Source organism: Heterodontus francisci, chromosome 1 (assembly GCF_036365525.1).
Source record: "Heterodontus francisci isolate sHetFra1 chromosome 1, sHetFra1.hap1, whole genome shotgun sequence".
Classification (NCBI taxonomy): Eukaryota; Metazoa; Chordata; class Chondrichthyes; order Heterodontiformes; family Heterodontidae; genus Heterodontus; species Heterodontus francisci.
In genome coordinates this window covers 98547658-98561098 of record NC_090371.1, presented here as the reverse complement: position 1 = coordinate 98561098, position 13441 = coordinate 98547658, and the positions used below count along the sequence as shown (strand labels likewise).

The window sequence follows — 13441 nt, the reverse complement described above, 5'->3', positions numbered from 1 at the left end:
ATGGGATATAAATGCTAGCCCAGCCAGCGACGCCCACATCCCACGAACGAATAAAAAAAATGTCACCTCAATACTCATATTTGCACAGCATATGCACTTTAACTTTTCCCTTATGAACACGCCCAAAGCAAAGTTGAAATCAAGCCAGGTCTGGCCCAGCTACGGCCTGCTCGCTTACTCTTGACCAACCTAAACCTCAATCACCTTCTCCCCATTTACAGCCCAGTCACCCATCCTTTCCAGCACCATTGGATCTAAGAATGAAGCATTGCCTATACCCACCCTCAGCAGCCTGGGTCCACAGATTCCTTTTGAATAAAGTGGGTCTCATACTTCTCTCACAGTCCTACTACCCACTTCTGCCATTTTAGTAGCTATTTTGTTATTTGCTTTGATCTTTGAAAAAGATACAATGAAAGAACTTGAATTTGAGGTACTGGGGGACTCAGAGCCAATGTAAGTCAGTGAAACCATGATTTATGTGCAATAGAGTTTTGGATAAGGTGACATTTATAAAGGGTGGAGCGTGGTTAGGACTAATCGAGCCTGAAGGTGATCAGAGGTAGTGATGGTAGTTACGGAGCTGGATGTAGCTGGTCTTTATGATGGAGAGACTATGAGGTCAGAAGCTGAGCTAAGGGTTGAGCAGGACACTGAAGTTGCGAACAGTCTCATTCAACCTGAGACTGTGGGCGAGGAGGGGATGGAGTTGTGCCGAGATTGGAAGATTATGGCTTCATTCTTCCCAATGTTTAGCTGGAGGATATTATGGCTTGTCCAAGACTTTACATCAGAGACAGCAGAGAGGTCAAAAGAAAGGTGAAGAAGTACAATTGGGTGCGATCAATACAAATGTGCTAGCAGATCCCATTGTTGTGGATGATTTTCCAAAGAGCAGCATATAGATTGTAGAAAGGATAGATCCCTCGGGGAACTTGGGGCTTATGGTGCAGGGATGGGAAGAGAAGGTATTGCTGGAGAAGCTCTAGAAGCAGTTGGATAAGTACGAGTGGAACCAAGCAAGCGTAATCTCACCAAGGTGGACAAAGGAAAAATGGCACAGTGGGTGATGTGGTTGAATGTACTGAAGACTTCAGGAGGATGTGGAAGGATAATGTACCATAATGTTATTTATTCTTTCTACCATTCCCCCACTCTCTAATTCAGTCTTTGTCCATTTGCAGTCCCACCCCTACCTTCAGTATTCTGTTACACAAAATGTAACTTTTACTGCCCTTTAGTTTTTACTACTTTTGTCTCATAATCCTGTCTAACCTCTCTTTTTGTAGTTTTATTTGCGTTTTTTGTGTTTTCCTTAGTTTGCTTTTTATTATTTGCCCAGTAGGTGCTAAATGTATTTTTAAGTTTTGAATTTGATCTAATTTTCATGCTAATCCCTGGAACTCAAAAAGAATACAGAAACTGGGGTTGTTCTCCTTAGAGTGGAAGGTTAAGGGGAGATTTAATGGATGTGTTCAAAATTATGAAGGGTTTTGATAGAGTAAATAAGGAAAAAATATTTCCACTGGCTGAAGGGTTAGTAACCAAATGACACAAATTTAAGGTAATTGATAAAAGGCAAGATGAGGAGAATTATTTTTATGCAACAAGTTATGATGATCTGGATTGCATTGCCTGAACAGGTAGTAGAAGCATATTCAAAAATAATTTTCGTTAGGGAATTGGATAAATACTTGAAAGGAAGCAAATTGTCTTTGAGAGCCAGAAAATGCATGATGGGTAGAATGGCCTCCTGCGGTGTAAAACTCAATGATCCCCTAACTTCCCACACACTTCAGAGAGTAGTGGTGAACAGCTGTTTTCCAGACTGGAGGAAGGTAGGGCTCCACAGGGGTCAGTATTAGGACCCCTGCTTTACTTGATATATAGTAATGACCTAGACTTGGGTGGGCAGGGCACAATTTCAAAATTTGCAGATGACTCAAAACTTGGAAGTATTTTGATTGCATTACGAGGAGGATAGTGATAGACATCAGGAGGACATGGATAGGCTTGTGGAATGGCCAAACAAATGGTGGATGGAATTTATTGCAGAGAAATGTGAAGTGATTCATTTTGGTAGGAAGAATGAGGAGAGGCAATATAAAACAAAGGGTACCATTCTAAAGGGGCTGCAGAAGCAGAGGGACCTGGGGGTATATGTGCACAAATCATTGAAGGTGGCAGGGCAGGTTGAAAAAGCAGTAAATAAAGCATAAGGGATCCTAGGCTTTATAAACAGGGGCATCGAGTACAAAAACAAGGAAATTATGATAAAGTTGTATAAAACATTGAGTATAAGGTACAGAAAAGATTTACAAGAATGGTTCCAGGGATGAGGAGCGACCTGGGTTCAATTCTGGTTACTGCCTCTGTGGAGTTTGCAAGTTTTCCCTGTGTCTGCGTGGGTTTCCTCCAGGTGCTCCAGTTTCCTCCCACAGCCAGAGACTTGCAGGTTGATAGGTAAATTGGCCATTATAAATTGCCCCTAGTATAAGTAGGTGGTAGGGGAATATAGGAACAGGTGAGGATGTGGTAGGAATATGGGATTAGTGTAGGATTAGTATAAATGGGTGGTTAATGGTCGGCACAGACTTGGTGGGCCGAAGGGCCTGTTTCAGTGCTGTATCTCTAAATCAAATCAAAATCAAAAATCAAAAATCAAAGCTGGGGTAAAGCATGGCTACCTGACCAGACCCGACGACGTGTGTGTCCGGTTTCAATTTCACACCCGAGCAGGCCTTTAAGCTTTTGATAGAGGTGTTCAAAACCCTGAGCGGTCTGGACAGAGTTGATAGGGAGAAACTGTTCTGCTGGCAGAAGGATCACGAACCAGAGGTCACTGATTTAAGCTGACTGGCAACAGGGACATGAGGAAAGTTTTTTTTCCCACAGCAAGTGCTTAGGATCTGGAATGCACTGCTTGAGTGTGGTATAGGCAGATTCAGTCATGGCTTTTAAAAGAGAATTGGATAATTATCTGAAGAAAATAAACTGCAGGGCTACGGGGAAAAGGTGGGAGATGGGACTAGTTGAGTTGCTCTTTCAGAGAGCCGGTACGGACACGATAGACCGAATGGCCTCTTTTTGTGCTGTAACCATTCTGATTCCTTTCTTCTTGCTGGAACGTACTTGAATTGTAAGTTTTTCATTTTCTCGTTAAATGATGCTGATGTTAAGGTTTTAGAACGGGTTGATTAATTTCTCTGTCAAATGCCCGAGCAATAAACAAAAAGGTTTTTTTAACTGTAGTTGGTGTGGGCGTGGTGCAAACACGTCAGTTCGGGATGGGCGGGCTCTGCTATCGGCCAGCAGTCAGATGCTGAAAGACGGATGTGGCCTACTGATCTCTAAATCTGACCATCTGCTTATCAGTTACTAATTGAACCTCAGTAAACATAACTCCTTTGCAGCAGAAGGGTCTTGAATACCGTACAAAGAAGTAACACGGTAAGTACCACGAAATTCATACGACTCTATAAAATATAGATCATATATGAATGGGTTTTACATACGGCGTCCGCCTCTGGGCGTTGTTTCGGATGGAGGTGACGCAGCCCTGAGCTGCTGCTTACGGCGCGTGCGCAGTGAATGCGGTGACGTCAATGTCTGCAGAGCCTTCGGCCGTAAGGTTCCAGAGGCTTCCTTTAACCGCGGAGATACCGCGCGGGGCAGGGGAAGCGGCTGGACGGGTACGTGTTGTTCAAGTGCGAACCACTCCTCTAAGCAGCTTGTTTTTTTAAAAAACTTTCTTAATGCGGGAAAGGGGCTCTGGTGTATCGAGTGGGACTGGTCGCTGCGTGCCTGCGATTACTTTTCTTCCTCTTGTCCGCTTGGTTCACAGTGTTTACCTTGACTTTCATAATCAGTGAGATCTCAATAATTTCAGTCATCCCCACCCGACCCCCAGAAAATCTTGATCCGATGAGGTGTGGAAAAAAGTGTTGCGAGGCAGGATGTGAGAATGAGAGTTGCAGTATGATTGCTGTGGTTATTGAACTATATTTTCTCTAGGCCGCTCACACTCGAGAATGAAGATGCCAACAATGAAGTAGGAAAGACTTGTATTTATATAACGCCTTTCACGACCTCAAGACGTCCCAAGTGTCTTACAGCCAATGAAGTACTTTATGAAGTATTGTCACTGATAAAATGTAACATAAGTTCATGTTAGATGGCTCTGATGATGACTAGGCAGGCATATATGTTACTGTCATCCACAAAGCCTACATAACTATGCGCTTTTCCTGTTGTTGATCCTTTGCGCCTTGGCTCCACATTGCAAATTAAGTCTTCACTCACTTCAGTCTGCCATTGCGGACTGTCAATGTCAAGGTTTCCCAAGATTCAACGCCACTATACGCTTCAAGTGAATCTTTGGTGCGACTTTATAACATCTTTGTCATCCATCAGTTCTCCATAATACTGCTGATATTGTATCTCCGTATAGCCTCGTCGGTTCAGATCTTGTCTACAGGTGCTGGCTATTTAGACTTGGGATTGTAATTTGTTTCTGGTTAGCGCAGAGGAAATAAATATCAAAATCAAAATTAACTTTATGTAGACTTAAGAATATCTAACGATGCACATTTACCTCAAAAGTGTTTTTATTGCATATTTTAATTGTAGTTCTCAATATAGAGGATGCTTGAGAATGGCCTGAGATATGATTTGTATCCCATGACTGGCCTGATAACTTGACAACTGATTTACATAGAAATATAGAAAATAGGAGTAGGAGTAGGCCATTCGGCCCTTCAAGCCTGCTCCGCCATTAATAATGAACATGGCTGATCACCCAACTCAGTAACCTGTTCCTGCTTTCCCCCCATATCCTTTGATCCCTTTCGCCCCAAGAGCTATATCTAACTCCTATGGTGACTAGCTGGGGTCCTAGCACCGATCCCTGCGGTACCCCACTAGTCACCGCCTGCCATTTGGAAAAAGATCCGTTTATTCCTACTTTGTTTCCTGTCTGCCAACCAATTGTCTATCCATCGCAGTACACTACCCCCAATCCCATGCGCTTTAATTTTACACGCTAACCTCTTATGTGGGACTTTGTCGCGAGCCTTCTGAAAGTCCAAATAAACCACATCCACTGGCTCCCCCTCATCAACTCTACTAGTTACATCCTCGAAGAATTCTAGTAGATTTGCCAAGCATGATTTCCCTTTCATAAATCCAGGCTGACTCTGTCCGATTCTACCTCTGTTCTCCAAGTGCTCTGCTATAAAATTTTTGATAATGGACTCTAGAATTTTCCCCACTACTGACATCAGGCTGACTGATCTATAATTCCTTGTTTTCTCTCTACCTCCTTTTTAAATATTGGGGTTACATTAGGTACCCTCCAATCTGTATGAACTGTTCCAGAGTCTATAGAATCTTGGAAGATGACCACCAATAAAAACTAAGAACAGCACAGGAACAGGCCATTCAGCCCTCCAAGCCTGCACCGATCTTGATGCCTGCCTAAACTAAAACCTTCTGCACTTCCGGGGACTGTATCCCTCTATTCCTGTCCTATTCATGTATTTGTCAAGATGCCTCTTAAACATCGCTATTGTACCTGCTTCCACCACCTCCCCCGGCAGCAAGTTCCAGGCACTCACCACCCTCTGTGTAAAGAACTTGCATCGCACGTCCCCTCTAAACTTTGCCCCTCTCACCTTAAACCTATGTCCCCTAGTAACTGACTCTTCCACCCTGGGAAAAAGCTTCTGACTATCCACTTTGTCCATGCCGCTCATAACTTTGTAAACCTCTATCATGTCGCCCCTCCACCTCCGTCGTTCCAGTGAAAACAATCCAAGTTTATCCAACCTCTCCTCATAGCGAATGCCCTCCAGACTAGGCAACATCCTGGTAAACCTCTTCTGTACCCTCTCCAAAGCCTCCACGTCCTTCTGGTAGTGTGGCGACCAGAATTGCACGCAATATTCTAAGTGTGGCCTAACTAAGGTTCTGAACAGCTGCAGCATGACTTGCCAATTTTTATACTCTATGCCCCGACCGATGAAGGCAAGCATGCTGTATGCCTTCTTGACTACCTTATCCACCTGCGTTGCCACTTTGTGATCTGTGGACCTGTACACCCAGGTCTTTCTGCCTGTCAATACTCCTAAGGGTTCTGCCGTTTACTGTATACTTCCCACCTGCATTAGACCTTCCAAAATGCATTACCTCACATTTGTCCGGATTAAACTCCACCTGCCATTTCTCCGCCCAAGTCTCCAACTGATCTATATCCTGCTGTATCCGCTGACAATCCTCAACACTATCCGCAACTCCACCAACCTTTGTGTCGTCCGCAAACTTACTAATCAGACCAGCTACATTTTCCTCTAAATCTTTTATGTATACTACAAACAGCAAAGGTCCCAGCACTGATCCCTGCGGAACACCACTAGTCACAGCCCTCCATTCAGAAAAGCACCCTTCCACTGCTACCCTCTGTCTTCTATGACTGAACCAGTTCTGTATCCATCTTGCCAGCTCACTTCTGATCCCGTGTGACTTCACCTTTTGTACTAGTCTGCCATGAGGGACCTTGTCAAAGGCTTTACTGAGGTCCATATAGATAACATCCACTGCCCTTCCTTCATCAATCATCTTTGTCACTTCCTCAAAAAACTCAATCAAATTAGTGAGACATGACCTCCCCTTCACAAAACCATGCTGCCTCTCGCTAATAAGTTCGTTTGTTTCCAAATGGGAGTAAATCCTGTCCCGAAGAATCCTCTCTAATAATTTCCCTACCACTGACGTAAGGCTCACCGGCCTATAATTTCCTGGATTATCCTTGCTACCCTTAAACAAAGGAACAACATTGGCTATTCTCCAGTCCTCTGGGACCTCACCTGTAGCTAATGAGGATGCAAAGATTTCTGTCAAGGCCCCAGCAATTTCTTCCCTTGCCTCTCCCAGTATTGTGGGGTAGATCCCATCAGGCTCTGGGGACTTATCTACCTTAATGCTTTGCAAGACACCCAACACCACCTCCTTTTTGATAATGAGATGACTGAAACTATCTACACTCCCTTCCCTAGGCTCATCATCCACCAAGTCCTTCTCTTTGGTAAATACTGATGGAAAGTACTCATTTAGTACCTTGCCCATTTCCTCTGGCTCCACACGTAAATTCCTTTCTCTGTCCTCGAGTGGGCCAACCCTTTCCCTGGTTACCCTCTTGCTCTTTTATATACATATAAAAAGCCTTGGGATTTTCCTTAATCCTGTTTGCCAATGACTTTTCCTGACCCCTTTTAGCCCTCCTGACTCCTTGCTTAAGTTCCATCCCACTGTCTTTATATTCCTCAAGGGATTCGTCTGTTCCTAGCCTTCCAGTCCTTACGAATGCTTCCTTTTTCTTTTTGACTGGGCTCACGATATCCCGCGTTATCCAAGGTTCCCGAAACTTGCCAAACTTATCCTCCTTCCTGACAGGAACATGCTGGTCCTGGATTCTAATCAACTGACATTTGAAAGACTCCCACATGTCAGATGTTGATTTACCCTCAAACAGCCGCCCCCAATATAAATTCTTCAGTTCCTGCCTAATATTGTTATAATTAGCCTTCCCCCAATTTAGCACCTTCACCCGAGGACTACTCATCCTTATCCACAAGTACCTTAAAACTTATGGAATTATGGTCACTGTTCCCGAAATGCTCCCCCACTGAAACTTGGACCACCTGGCCGGGCTCATTCCCCAATACCAGGTCCAGTACAGCCCCATCCCTAGTTGGAGTATCTACATATTGTTTCAAGAAGCCCTCCTGGATGCTCCTTAAAAATTCTGCCCCATCCAAGCCTAAGTGAGTCCCAGTCAATGTAGGGGAAGTTAAAATCACCCACCACTACGACCCTGTTACCTTTACATCTTTCCAAAATCTGTCTATATATCTGCACCTCTACCTCCCGCTGGCTGTTGGGAGGCCTGTAGTAAACCCCCAACATCGTAACTGCACCCTTCCTATTCCTGAGCTCCACCCATATTGCCTCGCTGCACGACCCCTCCGAGGTGTCCTCCCGCAGTACAGCTCTGATATTCTCCTTAACAAGTAATGCAACACCCCCATCCCTTTTACATCCCCCTCTATCCCGCCTGAAGCTTCTAAATCCTGGAACTTTAGCTGCCAATCCTGTCCTTCCCTCAACCAAGTCTCTGTAATAGCAACAACAATGCATCCACTATTTCTAGTTATTTAATTAACTTCTGTATCCCCAGGCTGGAGACAAGAGGAAGAAAATCAGTCAGCAGTCACAATCTTTGTCTTTCACTACATAGTATCCCCGACTGAAAATATTTCTATGTAGGTATCAAGATGAAGAGAATATTGGACTCAGCTGTCATGCAACCCATGATCAAACCTGTACTTACATTGTCTTGGCTCACAGATGAGGGATGAGCACTTTGTGAGGGATACGAAAGGACAGTTGGTCGCAGTAATATAATTCTCCAAGTCAGTGCCATCATACGTACATACGAACATACGAATTAGGAGCAGGAGTAGGCCACTTGATTGTTCGAGTGGCTGATCTTGGACGACTACTCCGCTTTCCCACTCGCTCGCCATACCCATTGATTCCCTGAGAGACCAAAAATCTGTCTATCCCAGCCTTAAATGTATTCAATGATGAGGCATCTCCAACCTTCTGGGGTAGGGAATTTCAAAGATTCACAACTGTCTGAGTGAAATAATTTCTCCTTGTCTCAGTCCTAAATGATCGGCCCCTTATTCTGAGACTGTGCCCCCGTGTTTTAGATTCCCCGACCAGCAGAAACAGTTTCTGTGTCTACCCTATCCAGTCCCTTCAGAATCTCGTATGTTTCAATGAGCTTGCCTCTCATTCTTCTAAACTCCAGAGAATATAGGCCCAATTTACTCAGCCCCTCATCATAGGACAGCTCCCACATCCCAGGGACCAATTTAGTGAACCTTTGCAGTACTGCCTCCAATGCAAGTATATCCTTTCTTCAATGTGGAGACCAAAGCTGCATACATTACTCCAGATGTGGTGTCACCAAAACCCTGTATGACTTTTTTTACTAATACTAACTTATTTCAGTTCCCTGTTCTTACTAGTCCCTTGTATTCCTGGGAAGTTTTTTGTATCTTCCTCCGTGAAGGCAAACACAATGTATTTAAGTTTCTCTGCCATTTCCTTATTCCCCAGTATAAATTCTCCTGTCTCTGTCTGTAGTGGGCCTACATTTGTCTTTACTAATCCTTTCCTTTTTACATACCCATAGAAACTTTTACAGTCCGATTTTATGTTTCTCGCTAGTTTACTTTCATATTCTATTTTCTCTATCAGTTTCTTACTCCTCCGAAATCTAAAATGCTCCCAATCCTCAGGCTTACTACTTTTTTGGCAAATTTATAAGCCTCTTCCTTTGATCTCATACAATCTTTAACTTATCTTGTTAGCCATGGCTGGATCACCTTTCCTGCTCAGTTTTTGTGCCTCAAAGGATTATAATTTCAATCGTACAGAACTTGAGAGTTGCTGAAAATAAAAACACATTGTTGAAGCTTCGACAACATGTCTCTATTTTAAGTAATTCTCAAGATTGTAATTTTGTTGTAAACCATGTATTAATTCTTTAAATGCTAGCCATTACCTGTCATAACTTTTAATGTAGTTTCTCAATCAACCACAGCCAATTTTTCCCCATACCTTCTTAGTTTCCTTTGGTTAGATTTAAGCCCCTAGTTTTGAATTGAACTACATCACTTTCAAACTTAATGTAAAATTCTGTTATGTTATGGTCACTCTTCCCTAGAGGCTCCTTTTACAGCGAGATTATTAATTAGCCCTTTCTCATTGCACAATACTAGATCTAAAATAGCCCATTCTGTAGTTGGTTCCTCAACATACTGTTCTAGAAAACCATCTCGTATACATTCCAGGAATTCATCCTGCAGAGCTTCAGTGCTAATTAGGTTTACCCAGTCTATATGTAGATTGAAGTACCCCATGATTACTATATTAGCTTTGTTAATTTCACCTCTAATTTCCTGATTTATACCATGCCCTACATTAACGCTACTATTTGGTGGCCTATAAACAACTCCTACCAATGTTTGTTGCCCTTTGCTGTTTCTTAGCTCCACGCAAACTGATTCTCCATCTTGATCTTCCTACCTAAGATCCTCTTTCACTAATGTACTGATCTCATCCCTTATTAACAGCGTTACCCCACCTCCTTTTCATTTTTGCTTATTCTTCTTAAATGTCAAATACCCTTGGACGTTCAATTCCCAGCCTTGGTCACCCTGCAGCCACTTCTCCATAATGGCTATACCTGTTTACTTCCATTTGTGCCATCAATTCATCCACCTTGTTGCGAATGCTGTGTGCATTCAGATAGGTGTCTTTAATTCTTTTTTTTTATTTTCACAACCTCTAGTCTTATCTGCTGGTGCAGTCTTAAGTTTGTATGCTCTGTGCCTTCCTGCCAAACTCAGATTATCAATTCCCTTATTGCTACTTTGCTCTCTTGCCTCGTCCTCTCTCTTTAATTTATTACATCTTCCCTCGTTTGATCCCTCGCCCCCACTATTTAGTTTAAAGCCCTCTGTACTGTCCTGGTTATGTGATTTGCCAGAACACTAGTCCCAGTACAGTTCAGGTGAAGACCGTCCCATTGGTACAGCTCCCACTTTACCCAGTACTGGTGACAGTACCCCATGAATTGAAACCCTTTTCTCCCACATTAATTTTTGAACCAAGCACTTTACTCTCTAATCTTATTTACCCGACTCCAAATTGCCTGTGGCTCAGGTTTGGATGTGGGGACCAAATGTAATATTTCCAAGTATGTTGATGACACAAAACTAGATGGGAATGTGAGTTGTGAGGAAGACGCAAAGAGGCTTCAAGGGGATTTAGACAAGCTAAATGAGTGGGCAAGAACATGGCAGATGGAAAAATGGAATATAAAGGAAAAATGTGAAGTTATCCACTTTGGTGGCAAAAACAGAAATGCAGCGTATTTCTTATAGGCTGCATTTGCTGACAACTCAACCACTAGGTGATGCAGTACTGGCACATGCACAAATACAGCCTCATCCATTGAAAGGTCGCTGTCTGCGATGTCTCAGGCAGCTGCCAGTAATAAAAATGGCGCTGCTCAATTTATCACAAAAAAACAAATTAAGCCCAAATCTCCTCAATTTCTGCGATCGCCACCTCCATCCCATCCCCAGCAGTACCCCGCACCCTCCTGCCATCGCGCTTCTCTTCACCGCTCCCTCATGCACCCATCTGCTTGCTGCTCGCTCCCCACCTCGCCACTGCCTTCCCACAGCCACTGTCTCCCGTCCTTGTCACTTCCCTCACCGCCCCCCACCCCGGCTGTTTGCTCCAGGCCTTGCCATTCCCCACCCCACCTTGGCCACTCACTCCCGCATCGCCCCATCACCCCTCGGCTGCCCTGTTCCCCGCCTTGCTGCATGGTGAGAGATTGGAAAGTGTTGATGTCCAAAGGGACCTGAGTATTTTTGTTCATAAGTCACTGAAAGCTAACATGCAGGTACAGCACGCAATTAGGAAGGCAAATGGTATGCCGGCCTTTATTGCAAAAGGATTTGAGTACAAGAGTAAAGAAGTCTTGCTGCAATTGTGTACAGCGTTGATGAGACTGCACCTGGAGTATTGTGTACAGTTTTGGTCTCCTTATCTAAGGCAGGATATACTTGCCATACAAGGTGCAACGAAGGTTCACCAGACTAATTCCTGGGATGGCAGGATTGTCCTATGAGGAGAGATTGAGAGGTGAACTCATTGAAGCATACAAAATTCTTACAGGGCTCAACAGGGTAGATGCAGGAAGCATGTTTCCCTTAATGGGGCTCTAGAACCAGGGGACAGAGTATCAGAATAAGAGGTCGGCCATTTAGGACTGAGATGAGGACAAATTTCTTCACTCAGAGGGTGGCAAATCTTTGGAATTCTCTACCCCAGAGGGCTGTGCACACTCATTGAGTATATTCAAGACAGCGATAGATAGATTTCTAGATATTAAAGATGTCAAGGGATATGGGGGTAGTGCAGGAAAATGGCATTGAGGTAGATCAGCCATAATCTAGTTGAATGGCGGAGCAGACACGAGGGGCTGAATGGCCTACTCCTATTTCCTATGTACAATTATGGTCATATCCCACTTTCATAGGAGCAGGAGTAGCCCATTTACCCCCTTGAGCCTGTTCCGCCATTCAGTGAGATAATGGCTGATTTGTGACCTAACGCCACAAATCTCCTTTGCCTCATATCCCTTAATATCTTTGGCTAATAAAAATCCTTCAATCTCGGGTTTAAAATTAACAGTAGATCTAGTATCAGTTACTGTTTGCAGAAGAGTGAGCCAAACTTTTGCCACTCTTTGTATGTAGAATTGTTTCCTAATTTCACTCCTGAAAGGCCTGGCTCTAATTTTTAGATATGTCCTCTAGTCCTTGAGACCCAGACTCCCAAGCTAGTGGAAATAGTTTTTCTCTACCTACCCTGTCTGTTCCCCTTGAATATCTTTTACCAAATCACCCCTAGCTATCTAAATTTCAGGGAATTCAATTCTTTAGTACTTTAGATGGGTCAGTTTTTGTCCAGTGTGTGCAGGAGGGTTTTCTGACACAGTATGTAGACAGGCCAACCAGGGGCGATGCCACATTGGATTTGGTACTGGGTAATGAACCCGGCCAGGTGTTAGATTTAGATGTAGGTGAGCACTTTGGTGATAGTGATCACAATTCGGTTAGGTTTACCTTAGCGATGGGCAGGGACAGGTATATACCGCAGGGCAAGAATTATAGCTGGGGGAAAGGAAATTATGATGCGATTAGGCAAGATTTAGGATGCGTAGGATGGGGAAGGATACTGCAGGGGATGGGCACAATCGAAATGTGGAGCTTATTCAAGGAGCAGCTACTGCGTGTCCTTGATAAGTATGTACCTGTCAGGCAGGGAGGAAGTTGTCGAGCGAGGGAGCCATGGTTTACTAAAGAAGTTGAAGCGCTTGTCAAGAGGAAGAAGAAGGCTTATGTTAGGATGAGACGTGAAGGCTCAGTTAGGGCGCTTGAGAGTTACAACCTAGCCAGGAAGGATCTAAAGGGAGAGCTTAGAAGAGCGAGGAGAGGACACGAGAAGTCATTGGCGGATAGGATCAAGGAAAACCCTAAGGCTTTCTATAGGTATATCAGGAATAAAAGAATGACTAGAGTTAGATTAGGGCCAATCAAGGATAGTAGTGGGAAGTTGTGTGTGGAATCAGAGGAGATAGGGGAAGCGTTAAATGAATATTTTTCGTCAGTATTTACAGTAGAGAAAGAAAATGTTGTCGAGGAGAATACTGAGATACAGACTACTAGGCTAGATGGGATTGAGGTTCACAAGGAGGAGGTGTTAGCAATTTTGGAAAGTGTGAAAATAGATA

The 13441-nt window shown here is 43.8% G+C and overlaps 1 protein-coding gene and 1 pseudogene across 4 annotated transcripts in view; one reads left to right on the top strand and one right to left on the bottom strand.

Moving 5' to 3' along the window:
- The window catches only part of LOC137371220 (putative nuclease HARBI1 pseudogene), a 314069-nt pseudogene extending 310486 nt beyond the window's left edge, over positions 1-3583 (bottom strand).
- il6st (interleukin 6 cytokine family signal transduce) overlaps positions 3306-13441 on the top strand; it is a 116640-nt gene continuing 106504 nt past the window's right edge. For 2 of the 4 annotated variants that reach the window (XM_068033353.1, XM_068033361.1), the window contains exon 1: positions 3306-3450. The gene's annotated coding sequence lies outside the window, so the exon portion shown is untranslated. Of the gene's footprint in view, positions 3451-3612; positions 3693-13441 lie in introns of those variants that run through there. The other 2 variants (XM_068033332.1, XM_068033343.1) reach the window with 1 other exon arrangement.